This window comes from Seriola dumerili, unplaced genomic scaffold, assembly GCF_002260705.1.
Source record: "Seriola dumerili isolate Sdu_G_001 unplaced genomic scaffold, Sdu_1.0 BDQW01000138.1, whole genome shotgun sequence".
Classification (NCBI taxonomy): Eukaryota; Metazoa; Chordata; class Actinopteri; order Carangiformes; family Carangidae; genus Seriola; species Seriola dumerili.
In genome coordinates this window covers 3,828,862-3,848,226 of record NW_019174393.1, presented here as the reverse complement: position 1 = coordinate 3,848,226, position 19,365 = coordinate 3,828,862, and the positions used below count along the sequence as shown (strand labels likewise).

At 42.0% G+C, this 19,365-nt stretch overlaps 1 protein-coding gene across 2 annotated transcripts in view; it reads left to right on the top strand.

Moving 5' to 3' along the window:
• The first annotated feature begins 13,587 nt into the window (after positions 1-13,587).
• The window catches only part of syt1 (synaptotagmin 1), a 161,051-nt gene continuing 155,273 nt past the window's right edge, over positions 13,588-19,365 (top strand). For both annotated transcript variants that reach the window (XM_022749480.1, XM_022749477.1), the window contains exon 1: positions 13,588-13,650. The gene's annotated coding sequence lies outside the window, so the exon portion shown is untranslated. The remainder of the gene's footprint in view (positions 13,651-19,365) is intronic.

Below are 19,365 nucleotides of genomic sequence, written 5' to 3'. Positions count from 1 at the left end.
GCCTCTGGACACAGGCGTTCTTGGCACCTTTTTCAAATGTGCATTGTACACAGAGTAGCATTTTATTTGTGAGCTGTTTCATGTTACTAATGGATGGTTTCAAGGCTTGGCAGTTCTTCAAGTGTACTCCCCCATGTAATGTCTATTCTTTACAGCTTGTGCAGCCTGTATCAGTCACTTTATGGGAGTTTTCAGATGGATGTTCATTTAGCAAACAGCTAAAGTGTAACGGTGGGCTTTACTTTCAAACTGTTTAGAAGGAGGCTGTGGATTCACATGGGAACTTCCATTACTTTTAATCGTGTTAGGCAGCTAGAGGATTGCAGTGCATGCTGGGAGATAGGTCTATAGGATCCAAGGGCTGCACAGAAGTGAAATCTGTGGGATAAGCTCATCTTGGAGTGTAAAGGGAAGAGGACTCGGCTATAATGGCACTGCACAATGGCACCCAGCTGGAGGTGCAGGATAGCTGGAGCAGTTGGTCACATGCTGTTGCCACAGTGGGTCCACATATATCACAATCGCCTCAGTGGGTCTTCATCTGCTTTTCAAATGATAAGCCTCTCTCAGCCTCTCTTCTTACGTGTGAATGGAGGCTATAAACAGGTCCGAGACGTGCAGTATAATCCACCTTCTCTCATCTTTTCCACAATTTCACTGATCTTAGGACTAAAACAACAGCCGTTTAATTTGCAGTCAAGTGAGGAGAATGTGGAAGCGGAGAAAGTCACTTTAACATGGGCTCTGTACAGCATGCACTTCCAGCTGACAGGCGGACGAGCTGCAATCAGCCCTCCTGCTCTGACTGGTCCATGCTGTGGCAATGATTGGTGAGTTTTGGTTGAGGAATGGTCAGAATGGGCAGCTTAGAGCTAAAGATGAGACTGTAAGTTTTTTGGAGTGCATTTAAAACACTGGTTCATACAGTGGAAACTATGGGAATGTGTTTGTGGAGGGATTATTGTAGAACTGCTCATGGAACAAGATTTGTAGTAGCACATTTAGTTTCTGGCTTGAGTAAACCGACATTTACTGTCAAAATCCTATTCTCTGATACAAAAGGTCACAAATGTCACAGACCTTTGCTTGTAGCACTATAAAACAGAGCAACAGGTAATGGTCAGGAATGGTTGCTAATGTCTTATCCTTCAGTATTTCCATTTAGTATTGAAATCTAACATTGTGTCTGAGGATAGCCATGTCTTTGTGTTGATAAAGGCCCAGAACATGACAGCTTAATACACTTCCTGAGGCTCAGGAGTTTATATACAGTTAAGATATACTTGGATGGCACCACTTATTTAAATGGTTGTCTAAATAACAAATCCCTGTTTCCATTGGCTGCAAACTGTTAATGACATTTCATAACCTGAGAGCTTCAGTGTTTGTTTTACAACAGGTTGCTGTTCACTCTGTGGTGTAGTAAATTCTAATTTTCTTTTTGTATTACTGTAATTTTTTCAAATAAGGGTTGAGGGCCTCTGGTGGAAAATGGGCTGAAATGAGACATGCCTGTTATTTCAGTAGTAAATGACCGCCAGAGCTGTGGCTGTTGTTCTACTAAAAGGCTGACACACATAATGTCTAAACTAAAAATGCTCTGGTAATGTCCCTTCTAATCTAAAGCAGAAGGACCTGAAGACTGTTTATAGTTAACAGAAAACTGAGTTTAATGTTTTTTGTAGTATGTGTGTGTGTGTTTATGTTTGTATATCATGAGAGTTAAGAATAAGGTACTTCAAATACTTACATACCACATTTAACCTTTGATGCTATGCATATAGGTAGTGGACAGAATGCAAGTGATACCCATACAGTGCACTTCCATTGGCCTTTCGTCTTGTTACTTGAAATATAGACAGAGAGTGCAATCAAACTTGATATACACATTTCTGCTATTACTAATTCGCTGAATATTGCCTCCAGTCTCTCAGTAGTTCAAAGATGGCTGTTTCACTACTTCATGTTCCCTGGGGAGAGTAAACACTGTAGTAACAAATCACAAATCCCACAACACCATCAGATCTCCTGAAACTATCTTGTCAAATCTTTCCTTAACACTGACCTCAAAGACTCAAGACCACAGCCGAACCAACTGGCCAATCAGAGATAAATTTGTCCGGATGCCCACTGAAGTTGCACAGCCCACTTCAGTCAACAAGCTCACAATTTTTCCTGAAATATCAGAGAAAATCAGGGACCCTGGTTAAGGCTTTCATGGCCAGGGTTTTTCCTGGCTCAAAATGAGGCGGAGGTGGTTCTGTCCTCATCATATGCACATATGTGCATGTGTACCAGGCCTTCGACTGGCTCAAGCAAACACCTTTTACAAGCATTGTATTTTAGGAGTTCTTTAGTTAATCATGAGGAATTTACAGCAATTATAAACAATAACAGTTTAACTAATATAATTTAATTCATTTAAAAAGTAATCAACAATTGATCAATTAAGAGTGAAAATCTTCTCCTTTCTTAACCCCTACAACAAACCATTGCTGCCTTTGAGTCACATTTACAAATTCACTGTTAGTGTCTCTATAAATTTTGAAATCTGTACCAGTTGAATATTTTTCCAGCTGATTTTTGGCTGTTTCTTTTGCTTGGATGCAAAAGAAACTATATTCACATGTTTGAAATGGATGCTGCCACCTGACCCAAGTCCAACGCTTGTTAGAAAGTAGAGTTTTGTCGAGAGCTGTAGGTGGCATGAAATTTGACAGTCTTGTAATTCTCTATGCAGGAGAAACCCTGATAGCTGCTCTTGAGGATGAACTGATGTCACAGATTCACAGATTTGAGTGTGAACCTCCAGGCTGCAGTATTATAAGATGCTGAAGCCAGTATTGTCAACAATTTGTGGAATCTTAATGCTGTCATGACACCCTACCTCCCATTTTCTTTGCTCCCGCTGTTGTACCACTGACAAAAAGTTTTCAATTACAGCCTTTTGGCAGAATGATGGCACTTTCTCTCCATCTAACTTTTGTTCGAGGGTACACCTTCTTTTATCTCCCTCCGCTCTCTGAATCCATCAAGCCAGACTATTTTCTCCGAGGTGGGAGAGTTGGGACGAGAGAGTCTTTTGACCATGACTGATAACCATGGATGATCTGAGATGAAAATTACAGTTCACAACCACCAGCCGTATCAAGCACGATGGCATGACGAAACCATCCCTTCAGAAAATGCAGGGAAAAAAAGTACCTAAATAAGTACATTTCAGCAATGATAGAAGTCTCTTTGTGTTATGTAATGAGCTAAATTATAGATAATACTGCCAAGGAAAATTATAGGGTGTCAGTCACTCCTGTCATCACCGCTTAACTATCCTTTTGATTAATTGTCCTGGCCTTGAGATGGGCTCTGATCCCTACAGGTGTGGATGGATTTGCTTTGTTGTAAAGCTCTTTATTCTTTATGAGAACTTCACTGTTTTGCTTCAGTTTATTTAGAACACAGGTGGTAATCAAACATTAATTGCAGAGTGATACTTCATAATTACACCATCTCCTCCGGAGTCATGGTTTGGCTCCAAATGTTCAAAAAATAGCATTTCTTTGTTTTGTTAGTAGTTGTTTAACTGTCTGAATAAATTAAAAGTAAAAGAAGTTATTCCAGCCACGCTAGTGGGAATAATTCCCGTTAAATGAGAACTATTCAAATTTCAGTTCACCCTTCATCTGCCTCTCTGTGGCTTTCGCATACATTTAGTACTTAAACAGCATAACGTATGAATGAATTATTTAAAAACCTCCAAGTGATCCACGTTCACGCAATATATAAAGTGTTCATAACTAATAAATTATAGAAGGTCTAATAGTTTTGAACCAGAAAATTTCCTCTACTCTCTGAGAATCAGTAATTACATTAACCTTTTTTCTTTGTCATTGTTTCCGAATGACTCTCAATCAAGCATGTGGGCTGCTCCCACGTTGTAAATTACAAGGCAGGACAATCAGGGGAATGTGGTGATTTATTTTTGTTGTTTTTTTTCCCAGATTGAACCGTATTAAGGCAAAAAATAATCAAATCTTATAGTAAATGGTGTTTTTGGCATTTGACACAGTGTAATTACATGTTTAAAAAGACTGCTGGCTAACAATATGACTGAATGCTTCATTGTCTGAGAGCAATTGTGTGTTGTTTTTTTTCCACGGATAACTGTGAAAAGGAAGTCAGTATCTGCTGGAAAAATGAAAATGAATTTTTGTTTTCTTCACCATTCATGCACCTCGGTTGTAGACCGTAGTAAAGTGCATGTAGATAAATCTGTATGAATTATTAAGGCGATGTTACTCGTCGTCATTTGTTCCAGACTGGAAGCTCTGTAACATGTCGCACCAGTAGCCTACAGCTGTGAGACTCCACTAGCACTGATATCACGTGATGGCCTGGCTAAAAATAACTCTCTCTCCAACACATGATGAGGATGATACCCACACTAAGAATAGGCCCACTGGAGGGAAAGCGACATGATAGTAAATCATCAGTGAAGCAGTGGCTGCAGCGCAACAGAGAAGGGATTTAATAATTTGGCCTTGAAACAAAGCGATATCAGCAATGCAGGTGACAGAATCATTTGCTTGGTGCAGCTTTTGTTTGGTGTCTGTCAGGTACATACATGGCGCTGAATCTGGTCCTACCTGCACACATCTCTGCTAATGGACTTGAGGAGAGAGAATGAATCTTGCTGTAACCTTAGAGGACTGACTGAACAAAGGTGGATTGCACAGTTGGTTTTGGTATTTTGTGCGTTTCCCTGCTGCCTTTATCTGAATTTATGTGGTGACTTACAATAAGTACAGCAGTACAATAAGATCCTACTAAAGTTTTCACTTTAACGTTCAGCAAAAACAAGACTCAACCAATAGTATAGAGATCAATAAGTCTAGAAGAGTAGATTCAGGATATTTCTCTGGACCATCTGCAGTTGGTGTGGGAACAGAAACAACCTAAAAGCTAAGCAGACAGCAGGATCTTTGGTAGAAATTGATTATAATATAAGAGATAGAACATACTTAGATATGTAGGACAGGACCTTGACTTGGAGGTAAATAGCTGGTTGTCTTTTTGCAGCCTCTGCTATAACCAACAGTCCTGTGAATTTATTGCTAACTTCCAGTAGAGGGAGTGTGGGAGTGCACTGACCTGGAAGAATGAGGGGAGGTATGAATTGTGGCCATCTGGATGTTAGAGTAGGAGGAGAAGGGAGAGGTTTATGTGGCGTTTTAAGGGTTGACTGGATGAACATGAGGTCTCGGTAATAATAAGGAATCAGATCTTGGCTCGATGAGTGTATCTACTAAACTATATGTTGTAGTATTCTTCTCACACTTTTCTCTTTTTCTCTTCTGCAGCTTAGATCATAGAGTCATTGATACTGAGTTTGTTATTTGTAGATGAGGCGTAACGGAGAAAATATATCGGTCATAATTAGGGATGGGTACAGAAACCTGGTATTAAACGGGCCTTGGGGCCAAATTTTTAAAGACCGGAGTATCGATAGGCTCTGACGTTATCGGTTCTGCTTTCGGTACATGAAAAATTTAGAAAATTATTGCGACATAAAAGTTCTCTTGAACATTTTCTCTCATCAGCTCTGTTTCTTATTAAGACATTTGTCTATGAATGATGGCATTTTTGTTGTTCCCAATCCAGGTGTGCAAGGGGCAGGGGTCAGTTCTGTCACGCTGGAGCACCGTGCAGCACAGGCACATGGGCCCCATTCAGACATCCGTCTCGGGTGATCCCTTCACAAGTGGTCAGCTGTAAGTTCGTCAGTTCACACCTGACTTTAAAATGTGTCTCCACATGCGTCTCGCGTGACCACTTGTGATTGGATGTCACTTCCATGCTTCCCTGCGTCACAGTCTGATTAGTCCCAATGCAGTTACATCATGAACGGAAAATATTTTACTATTTCAAATAAAACTTTATTTCACTGTAAGACCTATAATTCGCTCAACCCCTCTGTGCCCCTCTCTCTCTCTCTCTCTCTCTCTCTCTCACTCACTCACTCACTCACTCACTCACACACACATATATACACAAGCATATTCACCTGTCTGTCGGTTGGCTAAAAACAACAGTATCTGTTTATATGCATATAAAACGAGGAAGTGAGAGCCGATCACAAGTGGTCAATCGCGACACATTATTTTTGTGGCGACAAACAATACAGTAGACAGGGATGGGGGGAGGGAAAGATAGTGGTTGGAGACTTGTGAAGGAGCTGCGGTGCACGGCAGCCTCATTCACCTATTGTCTTATAGTGGCCACTTTGATCGTGGATGCAAAGAAAACAGGCAGAAGTCTACTGGGGGATGCAGCTAAGCCACATCTGGTTGCTTTCAAATGCAGAGCCTAATTTACTGGGAAGTGAGTAACTGATGACCTCTGACGGTAATCATTTGCAAGAGAGGAAGTGAATAGTGGTGAAGACCCATTAAGGAGCATCAGTTGACTGGCTAAAAACAACAATGCATACCTGTTTATTTGCATATAAAGCAGGGAAGTGAGATCCGATCACAAGTGGTCAATCGAGATGCATGTGGATGCATGTTAATACCAGGTCTGAACATGGCCTCAGTGTCTGCGGTGGAGGGAGCTAAATGTTTTGAAGTGAGGTTCAGTCTTTTGCATGTAAGAGCAGAAACACCAGCGATCTCTGGAAATATCCAGTGAAAGTCCGTCGCATACAGGCAGAGAAATGTACAGTTTTCGGGAAGACTAGCTTATAGTTCATCTGTCGTTGCATCAGGTGTGTTTTGTATGCTGCAGCCTGGTGCTCACACACAGAGTTAACTACATTATACGAACATGGGTTGATGATAAAAAGTAACCATTAGCCAGTGGTCAGCAAGTGGTATTGATAAAAGTAGTAGTACTGTTAAAATCTTCCCTAGTAATAATGCTGAGGGTTTTATAAAACCAAAAAAATATAGATAAGAACTAAAGAACCACAAGCACCTGACTAATTAATGTACCAAAGATGGTAATCTTTATGCATGGACCATAACCTTGCATGAGATATGAGACTGCATCTTTGTAAGATTTGAACACCATCCTTTTTCTTCAAAATCTTGTTGTATGATATCCACACCATGTGCATTGATGTATTTCATGTGTGGCCATGATTTGTTGCCCTTGGGTGAGCAGTGGAAAGATCTCTCGTGTCAAGGGTCATTTAATAGGGGATTGAACCACAGTACATCATATCAGTATATCCAACAGCCAGGTTATATATTACCTTTAAGGCACTATATGTGGATTTGGCAGCACTGTCACTGGAAGGCAGACAGGCAGCCATCTTGGTTCCTATAAGAAGATGATGTGCCCTCAGGCAGACATGCTAACCCCATTTATCAAGCACCTGAAAATGACTGGGCTGACAGACGGGTCGATGTATGATCATACAACCACGGGTGTTATCGTGTGTTGATGTGGAGGTGTCGGCACATGGCTGGCCCAAACATCTCCCCAGGCAGGTGGGGCGATAAGGCTGGCTGGAGGTCTGGATGGACTGATAAGAGGAAGTGGCTCACCTTCTACTTGGATGACCCCTGAGAGGATCAGGGTTGCTGCAGTGAAGTGAAGGACATTTCATCCAGTTGATTTCATTCTAGTTCAGTTGTATTTTTTTGTCAGTTCTAGGATCTGATGAGTTTAAATTCTGCAGATTGATACATCACCTCAGGGTGTTGATCTTTAAAAATAAATCAAAATTCCTCGATGACCTCAGCAAGCACGACTGCATGTCATAAAAGACAAACTCCTCTAAGGACACCTGCTGCCTTGTTTATGTGACAGATTAGATATTATCACAGCTTCCCATTTAGTCAGTGATGTGCTCAGTGTATTTAGAGAATTAGCTTACCATGTCTCTGCCTTAAACTAATCTCCTGAACTCAATTTTACCATAACAATAGAAACCATTAGCAGGCTCAGTGGTGGGAAAACATTACAGGATCCCCCCCTCGGGTTTCTTGGATTAGTTAAGTGTCAAAACTGTTGTCTTACTCACTTTATGAACAGTATATAACTTCATATTTTTATCATTACCTAAATTTGGGAAGTTTTTGCCATAATTGGATCTGACGATTATAGTTTTTAATCCTTTACCATTTAAGTCAACATTTATAATTCTTAAAAAAATGAGTGACAATCTTGCATTTCCTTTGAGGCGTTCTCCTTTTCTGTCTGTCAAAATGAAATTCCCAGTGTGGCAACAAACAATACAGTAGACAGGGATGGGGGGAGGAAAAGACAGTGGTTGAAGACTTGTGAAGGAGCTGCAGTGCACAGCAGCCTCATTGACTGAATGCTTTATAGTGGCCACTTCGATCGTGGATGCAAGGAAAACAGGCAGAAGTCTACTGGGGGATGCTGCCAAGCCACATCTGGTTGCTTTCAAATGCAGAGCCTAATTTACTGGGAAGTGAGTAACTGATGACCTCTGACGGTAATCATTTGCAAGAGAGGAAGTGAATAGTGGTGAAGACCCATTAAGGAGCATCTGTCAATTTCATCATTTGTTATTCCTCAAAACTACTTCACAAAAATGAAAGTCCTGAATGTGAATCTTCAGGCCACAAACAGGCTTGTTTCTACAAATGTAAAAGTCTGAAATTGAATAATAACTTCACAAAGTAGCAGCTTCCACGTCATGGAGTGTCCTGTTATTGATCTCCCTCGCTGCTGTGATTGAGAATCACAGAGGGTGTGATTGAAAATGTTACATAAGAAATTCTTGTCATTCAGTGTTGAATCTGAGCCCAGTGCTCCTCTAATTGCCATCTTTTCCTGTGAATATGTGGTTAAGAGTTGGAGGGTTTAAGTGACGGCAGGGTAGGTAAAATCAATATAAGAAGATTAGTCCATCCAACGGCATACAAAACATTACTTAGAGCTGTTTACTCGCTTTACAGATCTGGGAAATTGGCAGACATGTCCGAGAGAGTTTAAGGTCTTAATTTGAATTTCAACAGGCCTATTACCCAGAATGCCCCATCAAAAAGGACATTGATTATGTCCTGTTCTAGCCATGTCACTCAATCACAAAAGCAAAATTCTAATTATGTATTGATTGTAACATGGCAAAGAAATATATATTTTTAGGTTTGTATGTGTAATTCTTTAGATAAGGAAAAATTTCCCTGTGAGTCATCCTGCTGATTGTTGATGTGGCTTACGAGTCGATGACCGTTATTTATGCATGACATTTTCTCCAAAGTATGACTCCAGCCTGTCATCTCCCAGACATTCCATTTGCTAACTGCGGTGGTAGTTTTCTCCAGCCCTGATGGGCAACTGCCTCTTTTCTTTGCAGTGACATCTCAAGATGTGTAATTTTTCAGTGAGCTTGCTCATTTCTATGCAGATTCATTTGGCACTATGGTCTCCATTCACCTTCACTTGTCACCCGTCTCATCTGCTCTTCCATGCTCCTGAGCCTTATCATCTGCAGCGGGTATAGCCCTGTCATCTGGCTGCGAACAAGCAGGCAGGCTGACAGCCGCCCACCATTTACCCATCAGGCTTTTCTCTGCATACACATGCATGCTTTGGAAGAAAGGTGCTTGATTTAAATGTATGACCACGTGTACTCCTCCATCCGCCCCTGAGGTGGCGAGTGTGAGAGGGTGAGGGCAGAGTCGGGGACGCCGATGCAGAGATGACACAGTGGTGCACAAGTGTCACATCATCCATCAGTCTGTCACAGGCTGTTGGCCGTCTTCTCCAAGCGATGCTGTCGATCTGTAAACAAGAGAGAGAAACACCAGGCTTCCCGGGGCGCTGTGCGTGCAGACAGTCGGGGCAGGGCAAACCACTGCCTCTATGAATCACACCAGCAGACAGCTGATTTGACCAAAGCGGGGGTTTGATCCACACAGCCATGTCAGAAGCATGAAAACAATCAATGGCCCTGTGACATTTTCTAATGAGGGAATAACGTCAACTGGGAGAAACTAACAACCGTAGTTTTTCCACTTCAGCACCTTGAAAAGAGCAGTCTGATTGGTTTGATGGACTGAATAATTAGGATGGATATCCCTAGATGTTTTTTAGTGCTCTGCTTATTAGCATTGGTTCTTAAAAATGCTCATTATATAGCCTTTTGAATGATACTATTAATGTTAAAGTGAGACACTAGTGAGATGGATTTTATTGATTGACACCTCGGTTGTAAGTGCAGCCAGATCTCAGGTGTCTGTGATGTATTTGGCTGCTGATGGACATATTCAAAACCAGTCCAGCACCCTTTCATCACTCACTGAGCCAAGCAGTAATCGGTAATCTGACGTATGTTGGAAGATGGGTGAGGGAACTCACTTGGTCCTGTATCGCCCCTCTAATTATTTTCCCCACCACATGATTAATATTGTCACTTTGATTTTGTTCTGAGCTCATTAGATGAGAGACGCTGTGGCAGAGGACACAGCTCATACAGCAAGGGGTCGGCGATGTTTGCTGCCCTGTCGTTTCCAGGCCTCAGAGACACCTCTGTCCTCCAGGATTTGAGGACTCTGAGCCAGGCCAGTGGAGCAGGATCGCTCGCTGCCTGCCTGCCTGCCTGCCTGGTGGGGTCTGCTGACTGGGACAGGGCCAGGGACATGACTGGGGCCAAGCTATTTCTGAACAGGACCAGGGAGAATGCAGCTGGTGCTCCTGCTGTTGACAGTGCCAGAGTGCCAGTGGAGCCCCTCCAAAACCAATGAGCTCTTTCATATCAAGACAAACCACCATTAAGGCCAGTGATCCCTGTCCAGCCCACGGCCAGAGCGTTGGCTGAGGACACACAAGGCCAAGAGGTGTAAATTTGGAAGGATTTTTTTATGCAGGGGAGACTGATACACTGAGCCAATATCTGTCTTTAAATAAAAGTAAGCATTGCTGTGTCAGTACCAGCAACCACTGAACTACTGATGAGGTAAAGTTGAGCGTATGACTTTCCTAAACCACTTCAGTGCTACTGTCACTCTGCCTGAAGCAGCTGCTAAACAACCTGATAATTAAGCCACCATTGGTGTTAATACAAACCCTTAATAGCGTATGGTTTAAATGCTGTTTCAGTGGGTTTTCTGTCGAGATAAAAGTATATGCAAAACTCTCTTAATTTGTCAAATTTTCTGACATAAAATAGATCCAAAAATAAACAAGAATAGAACATGAAAACATTTGAAGCCAGTTTAAGTCTGTGTCGGTGTTTGTATCGACTTTAATAGACATCAGTCAACTGAGGGTCAAGTTCATTCTTGACCTTGGAAACAGCGGTTGAGAAAACAGTCTTGCCACTAGGTCCATTTAGAGGCTGCTTTGAAGCTTTCACTCATGTCACATGATCTTCATCTGCAAACATATGGCATTGTTGATTTTTTCCTCATCCATAGTGACTTAGTCTCACTCCTAATTATGAAAAGCTCCAGAGCAGCCACTGAATGTTGTTCACATTGTTGTGAATGAAAATGTTTTGTTACTATAAATGGTATATCATCTATTATATTCTTATAATAAAAACCAAAACTATGCTGGAGGGGAGGATGACCTTTAATGCTGGATAAAGAAAGATCACCACAGGGTGCTACAGTATGTGACTCACCAGTGGAAAACGGACGGTCTTTCCTCGGTTTTTGAGGAGGCTTTGACTAATTGCGTAAAAACACTGACATGACACGAAAGGAGCAGATCAGGCAGCTTATATAGAGATTTTTAACTCTTAGTCATTAGTCACTTTCCATCACAGCAACTACAGGTACGCTGAAGTGATATTCTGACCCCAAACAAATATCAAAACAGTATTTTTGACTCTATTTTATGTCAATATGTTCATATTCATATATGGATAGATTACCATATATTATCTAGATGATAAAAATACCTTTAAATAACATACTTGAATCACGTAAACTTAAGATTTTCTTGACATCTGGGTCATTTTGAATTTTATTTTAATAAAATGATATGCACTTCAATCCATCCATTCATCCACTGGAGCCCAACCCAGCTGACATTGGGTGAGGTGCGGGGTAACCATGGACATGTTGCCAGCCAATCACAGGGCTTCACAAACAGTATAGACTGACAAACAACCCTTAAAACTTTTACAGGGACAGGAAAACCAATAAATTGATCATTCATGCCTCTAATCTCCAGAATGCCTAATAACAAGCTTAATGTCAAGCTCAAGATCAACAAGTTTGATAATCAATTAACTCTAGTTATTACAATATATTATGAGCATGAGCATCCTTATAGCTCATCCTGAGCAACACCTCACATGTTATGGGACAGGCAGAGAGCTCTATTCACTCATCTGCCTGGGTTTCTGTCTGACCTTTGAGTGCAGCTGGGCTCCACTTTTATTCATGCCATGCAGCCAATAGAAAACCTCATCTGCTACCTGAGGCAGCTAAAAATGGAGTTATCAGCCACTTTCCATATTCATGAATCCTGCGTCTCATGATCACTTTACTGCCATGTCTCAGCCGCTTCATTTCCTCCCTTAAATTTGAAGTATCTTAATAAGCTAGACGATTTATTTAAAATGTAAGATAATAATATTTAACCAATTCCAATATTTTTTTATTATAATTTACATAATAATTAGATAAATCGACCCAGATGTTCAATTGAGGCACATTAGTATTAAATTGGATTTTATTTCATAGAATTTCAAAATAACTGAGGTCAAAATATTAGTTATGGTCACTTCAAATTTTTTAAAAATTGCTTATACTCAGTATATATAACCTCTTCATTGGGTTTACGACGGTGTGACAACATATTCAATCACTGAAAGATTGTCCTTGCAGGTGTTTGTGTGGCTTTTCTATTGACGGGCTCAGCCCTCCCCTGGGGAAATCATCTTCCCTTCATGGGCAAGTTCTTGGTGGATGCTGTGTGTGTACACACATGCATGCATGTGTGTGTTTTGGTATTTGTTCATGTACAAGGGCAGGCCATGGCTTACTATGAACTGACACACACAGGCATCCTCCCAAGGTCCCCAGGATCCTAGGGGACGGGATTTTTTTCAAGTGTCCTTGAAGGTGACGGGTGCCTGGAGGGGCTGGGAGGCACAGAGGGGGCATGTTAATATGTGTTGAAAGGGTCATCTTAGGTTACACAGCGTTGCCCACCATCCTTGGCGTCTCCCCATTACCCAGCCAATCACAGCCAAGGACTCAGTGATGCAGTGCCCCTCTTACTGGAGGGATTCCTAGGAACCGCTGCGTGACGATGCTGGCTTTGGGTGTCTCTCTCACACCTCCTCCTACTCTTCCTCCTGTTCTCTGCCCCCGGGTTTCTTTCTCCTAGCCTTGCAAGAGGTGTATCCGCCGCTTGTGTTTGAACAGGAGATGATCTAGCGCCATTCACACTGCTCCCACAAGACTGGCTATATAGACAGCAGACAGAGTCATCATCCAGCCCTCTTTCTCTCCTCCGAAACCAGGCTCCACCTCTCTCTCTCTCTCATTCCCTCCCTGTCTCTCCCTCTCTCTCTCTTTCTCTTTCTCTGTCAGCCTCACACTCACACACATAACACACACACACTCTGTGTTCCCACGACTCCCTTCTCCTACTCCAGATGAGCGTGCCTCCTCATCAGGGCAAGCAGATTTGGAGCTGAAGGTGTGCTGCTGTTGCCAGGTAAGAGCGCACATTTCCTCTTTGGGCCACCCAGAAGTTACAAAGAAATAGGGTGTATCTTGTTTGTGGGTGTGTTTTTGTGGCAGAGTGGTTGTGTGTTGATGTATCGGTGTCTAGGTGACACAATCAGGAAGGGTGGATCAGGAAGGGTGGGTGCTTTGAGGGTGCCACAGGGGGGAACTACACTTTGCTACAACTCCCAGCCCCTCTCTGTGACACCTTTTTTGGCGCCCATTTTCACTGTGCCTTTCATTGCCATGTGCACCAAACAGCTTTTTGTGTGCTTGCTTGATTGCTAGGAAACTGCTGTAGGTACAGGGTGGAGCGCAGCTGGCGACAGCAGATCGGCAGCAACATATAGAGCATGCCTCTCATGGTTGCGAGGGGAGACCACGGTGTGGATGTGTGGGCGGATAGAGAGACAAGGGGAGGGGAATAGAGACGGAAGACGAGGAGCTGCTTTCATCCCATGGAAGCTAATCCCTCTGTTTGTTCACCTCTCTCCATCAGATAAAATGGGCTGTGGCTGTGGTGCCCTGTCTTTTTTTTTTTTTTTTTTTCCTCCACTCTCCTCCATCCTTCAATTGTGATGGGTTTATCTTGGGCAGGGAGGAAAGAGGCAAGCTATTGATCTGGAAATGAGCTGTAATGCCATTTGAAAAGGAAACAAGACATCCCTCTCTGTCTGTGACTTTTCTCCTGCATGCTTTTGTTCCTGACTGTACCATGTGCTGATAAGCTATTATACAAGCTGACTAGTGATAATGAATTCCTGCTCATAGTCACAATCTTCTAGGCTTAGGAGTCTATACAGTGAGTAGATGCAATTGAAAAGCGACTTGAGCTCCATATGGTACCCAATATCTCTGCTATTGTTGTGATTGGTGGGAACCCCCCTTGCTGTAAAGGAGGCTTATCACCTTCCACAGGTTAACTGATAGAGCACCGATTGGCTCCTGCACAGTGCACATGCAATGGATGGCTCTTGGCTCTCGGCAAACATGTCAAGCATATCCATGGCGATTGTAGCACGCCTTCGCTGACAAATAAATCGTTGTTAAAAGACGGGTGGCCTGTCGCCTCTCGCCTGCTCCAGGATTACCTAATATCTCAGGAGTTGGGATCAGCCAATGCAGCGGGAGGGGAGGGGAGAGGAGGGGAGGGGAGGGGAGGGGAGGGGGGTCGGGGTTGCTCAGGTGTTGCTGCTTAGCCTAGCGCTTGGAATACATTAGCCAGGAAGCTCCCGTGTGTCAAACTGTTACCAGGTGACAGGGAGAGTGAGAGCGAGGCAGCACTCCATGCTTCCCCCACCCAAATCTAAATGACCCCTCAGCTCATTTCCCAAGGCAGAGCTTATGTTTACATACTCTCTGGGAGCTTCTGCAGATGCTCCATTTCATAAGCACTAACTGAATCAGACAAGCTGAGGCTGCGCCTGCACTGATGGATTCAGTGTGGACTGTTGGCTGGCAATAGCTTTTTGAAAAACACCTGGAGGGTATTTTTCATGTTCTGGTGTTTCAGGGAACCCAGACTGAATGTAATCATCAGCCAGGTGATTTTTTTAAATGTGTTTATCAGATTGGGTCATGATGAAGGTCTACAGATATTATGAATTCTTCCTTTTGGCTGTAAAAGCTCAACACATTATCTCCTGATGTTGTTTACACCAAGCTGGAGAGGGCGGGGGCAGATGTTGACTCACAAACTAATCAAGTGGCAACTCAACTGTCGCCAGAGGTGTCGTCATGTTTTATCAGGCTTGTTAAAGAGCTATTAATGAAAAGTACAGGCCCAAAGTCACGGGCCTGATGTCCGAGCACTTCTAACCTTTTGTGTGGGCTGAGTTATCTTGAGTGAACTTTTCACAAAGCCAAAGGCCTCCGAATAAAAGGGCATCTGCCAAGATTACTTTGCATTTAGCTGAAGCTTCTCACTTACGATCAGTTTATTTGAAGATGGAGGGAAGTGAAGGGATAGGAAGTGCAGGTGGGACAGTGAAGAGAATAAGGTGGGTGTTTGTTTTTGCTCTGGATAGTGAACAAAATAGTGGACATAAATAGAATCTATGATCTATGATTTGACCTTGTGTGTCCATTTGGTAGTGGGCGCCTGTGAGGAGAGATGTGCACACTGTCACCACATAGACCAGCTCATGCTGGTGGAGATGGAGATTCAGGGCTGGTTGTCCTGCTCATCCTTCTATCATCATCATTGGTTGAATAGATAAATACAATGGATAATAGTTGCTGATGGATTACAGGAGCAACATTTTTAAGCAGCTCAGTTGCTGTATAATATTTAGGTCATTTGCTGTTGATTATTGATTGAGTATTAATTACAGTCCAGTACCACCATCACTTTGCCACAGCTGCAGTAGGTCAAATACAGTGATAGAAGACTGTAAATAAATAAAAAGACTGGCTCTAACTTACAGTATCAAGCTGATGTAGTGTGCATAATGAGAACGAGCAAAGAATTACAGTGGATCACCGATCAATCAATCGTTAAAATTTTAAAATGCATATGTTCAGCTGCAGGAAGAGAAGCAGTTGTCTGTATAAACAATAACACAAAAAGTTAATATGCGTCACTCCTCAAGTATACTCCATTAAATATGAAATCCAGTTAAATAAACTTGCACAGTGTTTTGATTCCTCCAAATAAACATAACTGCACAGTTGTCTATTTACTGTGTTTGTTTTCTTCATGGAAATGAAATATTGAACACCGCCTGTTAGCAAACCAGCATGGCATCACTGAGTGAGACCATTTTCTGCAATGTTTTTTAGCAAATTAATCGTGCCCCCAGTGCATGTACGTTGGATATGGACATTTTTTTTCTCATGCTTTCAGCTTGTATGTAAATCTGCTTGTATGCGATCTTTTACATTGAAGGACATGGTTTAAAACGTGAATGCTGAGCCATTAGTTTGTTCACATAGATTAAATTTCAGAGTCAAACCCAGTGAGATTGTTGTGACTATTCCATTCTCAGACTCATCGATCTAACACAAATAAACATAAAAAGAAAACAAAATAATTCACCTGAATTGATTTTCCTAACAATGAAAGCATATCATTTTCATCTTGGACTCATACTGATCATTTCTGGCCAAAATTTTCTTAACTGCTTCATGAGGAAGCCACTTGCTTTTCAGCTCTCAACCACACATCAGGGAGAATTTTTTATTTTCTGAAGTGGGACACAGGAGAATTGCAAACAAGCAACATTTAAATCACTACGGCCGAGCAGTACTGTGGTCCAAATTTAAGTCTAAAATGGCTTTTGAGTTATCAGAAAGTTGTTTTGCAAAGACCACACAAAATTCTGTCATGTGTAAAGTAATGATGCACTAATTGGAGAAGTCCTCCTCATAGTTTTTGTTGCTTGGCTAACTGGTTTCAGCGTTGTCTTAAAGGCCAGACTCTGATAGGCTAATTAGCGTGGTCTAAGTCCTGATTTGAATCTGGGTGTTTGACAGGGTGTATAGAACTCAGGACTGCTTGATCTCCGTAGACCCACCGAGATAAGACTCAGATTACATGATCAATCCGCACACAAGCTCTCACAAATACACACACAGATACTTGTACACATCCTATTGACAAGGCTGAACAGAAAGTAGGTAGTTTTATAGTATTTTGCTTCATGAGGGTGGGCAGAAAAAACTTTAATACTGTGCGACAAGCTGTACAATCATAATTTGAGTGATTTTCATATAAATAATTATGTTTGCTAAAAAAGGGCCATTGGCATTCGCACTGACAGTAACCAGAGATAAACCACCTCAGTTCCCAGCGAACTCCATCCTGCACCTTATTTGACAGTGTAATGTCACATGGTGTAAAGTGGCTGATTGTAACAGCATGAGTGGGTCCCTTCCTCACAATACAACAAAGCTTAAAGGGTGTTTTCATTTGTGCAGAAGAACCAAAGCATTGTTCGGTTTGCGATAAAAGCCCATTCTTCCAGCTGCGTGCGACTGCATTTAAATTCCTATTTATCAGCTGCAACACGGTAAAAACAATTGGCGTTAAATTGCAGTCAGTTGGAAAGGATCAACGGCACCGCTTGAACAATGTGTAATGAAGCCAGGAAAAAAAAAACAAGTCTGTGATGGATACGTCTGCCTTGGTTTGCAGATTCAACAGCAGCAAGTGAAGTGAATTCATGTTACAATGCCTTCTTTCAGGTTTCTTTCAGGTTTCTTTGAGGTTTCTTCTTAAGGAAAATCTTTAAAGAAATAACACAACAGCATGTCGTTCATTTTGAGAATCCATGTACAAAGTGTATTCAAGGAGGTTTTTATTTCATGGCTTTGTCATGACTGTCTGTCAGAGAGATTTTCATTTACAGAAGTTATCTTAGGTGGACATGTATATAACCATGGTAGCGGACGGGAGGTGTTTCATTGTCATAGGTAAGAACGAGAAAATTATTTTATGGCAAAACTTCCTCCCAGTCTGAGAGCTGTAATTTTAAAATCCCCTTTAGGAGGAAATTGCTTTTGCCCTCCTACAATTTTTTAATATCCTGAATCATACTTAGTTCTGGTGAAATGCATCAGCTACCCGTAGCATTTCTCCTGCCGCTGCCCGAAGGTGCTTTGTGGGGAAGTTATTAGAGATTAATACCATCTGGGTGTGTGGTACAGCTGAGGGACACAGGCCTTGCCCTGTGTGCTCCATGTCTGTCCTCCTGCCCCCCCCCCGCCCACCCTCGCCTGTACATAGTGGGTGAAACATCCCCTTTGCCAAATGAAAGAGTAGATTAATTATTGCTGAAGGGCACGCGGCATAAAAAAAGATGCCCTGGAGGATATTTTAAATGTTTCATGAATGTAATAAAGCATTCCAAAAAAGAAAAAAACATCGTTCTCTTTCCAAAGACAAATGGGGGCATCCCATGATGCACCTGTTGATATCAAGCCACCTTACTTCAAAGGTTATGTTACTAATAACCTAATAAACTGCTGTTCTTTGTGTAATTATCTTTTCTTTTTGGCTAACATTGTCTGAAATGATTAGAATAGAGGTGCTCCACTATGCTCCCCTGTTGATTCAGCCACTCTGTATTGACAGTTTCAGTGTCAGCATGGAGATGAGCCCAGAATTCAAATGACTAGTGTCCATTTTTGAGTCTATCTCCCATTCATGAGTTTAGAGGGAAACAGCTGCCATTTTTTTGGGGGGGTATTATGATGAATACACAGGAAATGTAGATCGAGTATCACAAAGGCAAATGCATCAATTTTGAACAAAATGACACATTTCATCATGCTGAGTCTTATCTAAGGCAGCAAAGGATAATTGTGTGGTTTTTTTTTTTTTTTACAGATTGTATAAACTCACAGTTCTCCAGAGCTGCTGTCAGTGTCCCCAGCATGACAAGGGGAAAGCGGAACAAACTATGTCCAACTAAGTTGCCTACTGGCTCTGCTACAGTTCACTTGCTGCTTCGGGGCGCCCTTGGAGGATGCATGAGTCATAAAGCAACACGACACCCAGTAGTGTGTGCAAGATACAGTGGCATGATGGGATAAAAAAAAAAGCAATTAAAATCAGTGTCACCCTGCACCGCCCTGCCCATGACACAAACGACCTTGGTGGATTTAAAATGTGTCACAATAATTTCAACATGTGCTGGGAAGCATGAGTGGTTGTCCAGATATGCAACTTATTGCCTCTTTCTTTTTTCATCCCCGTCAGCTG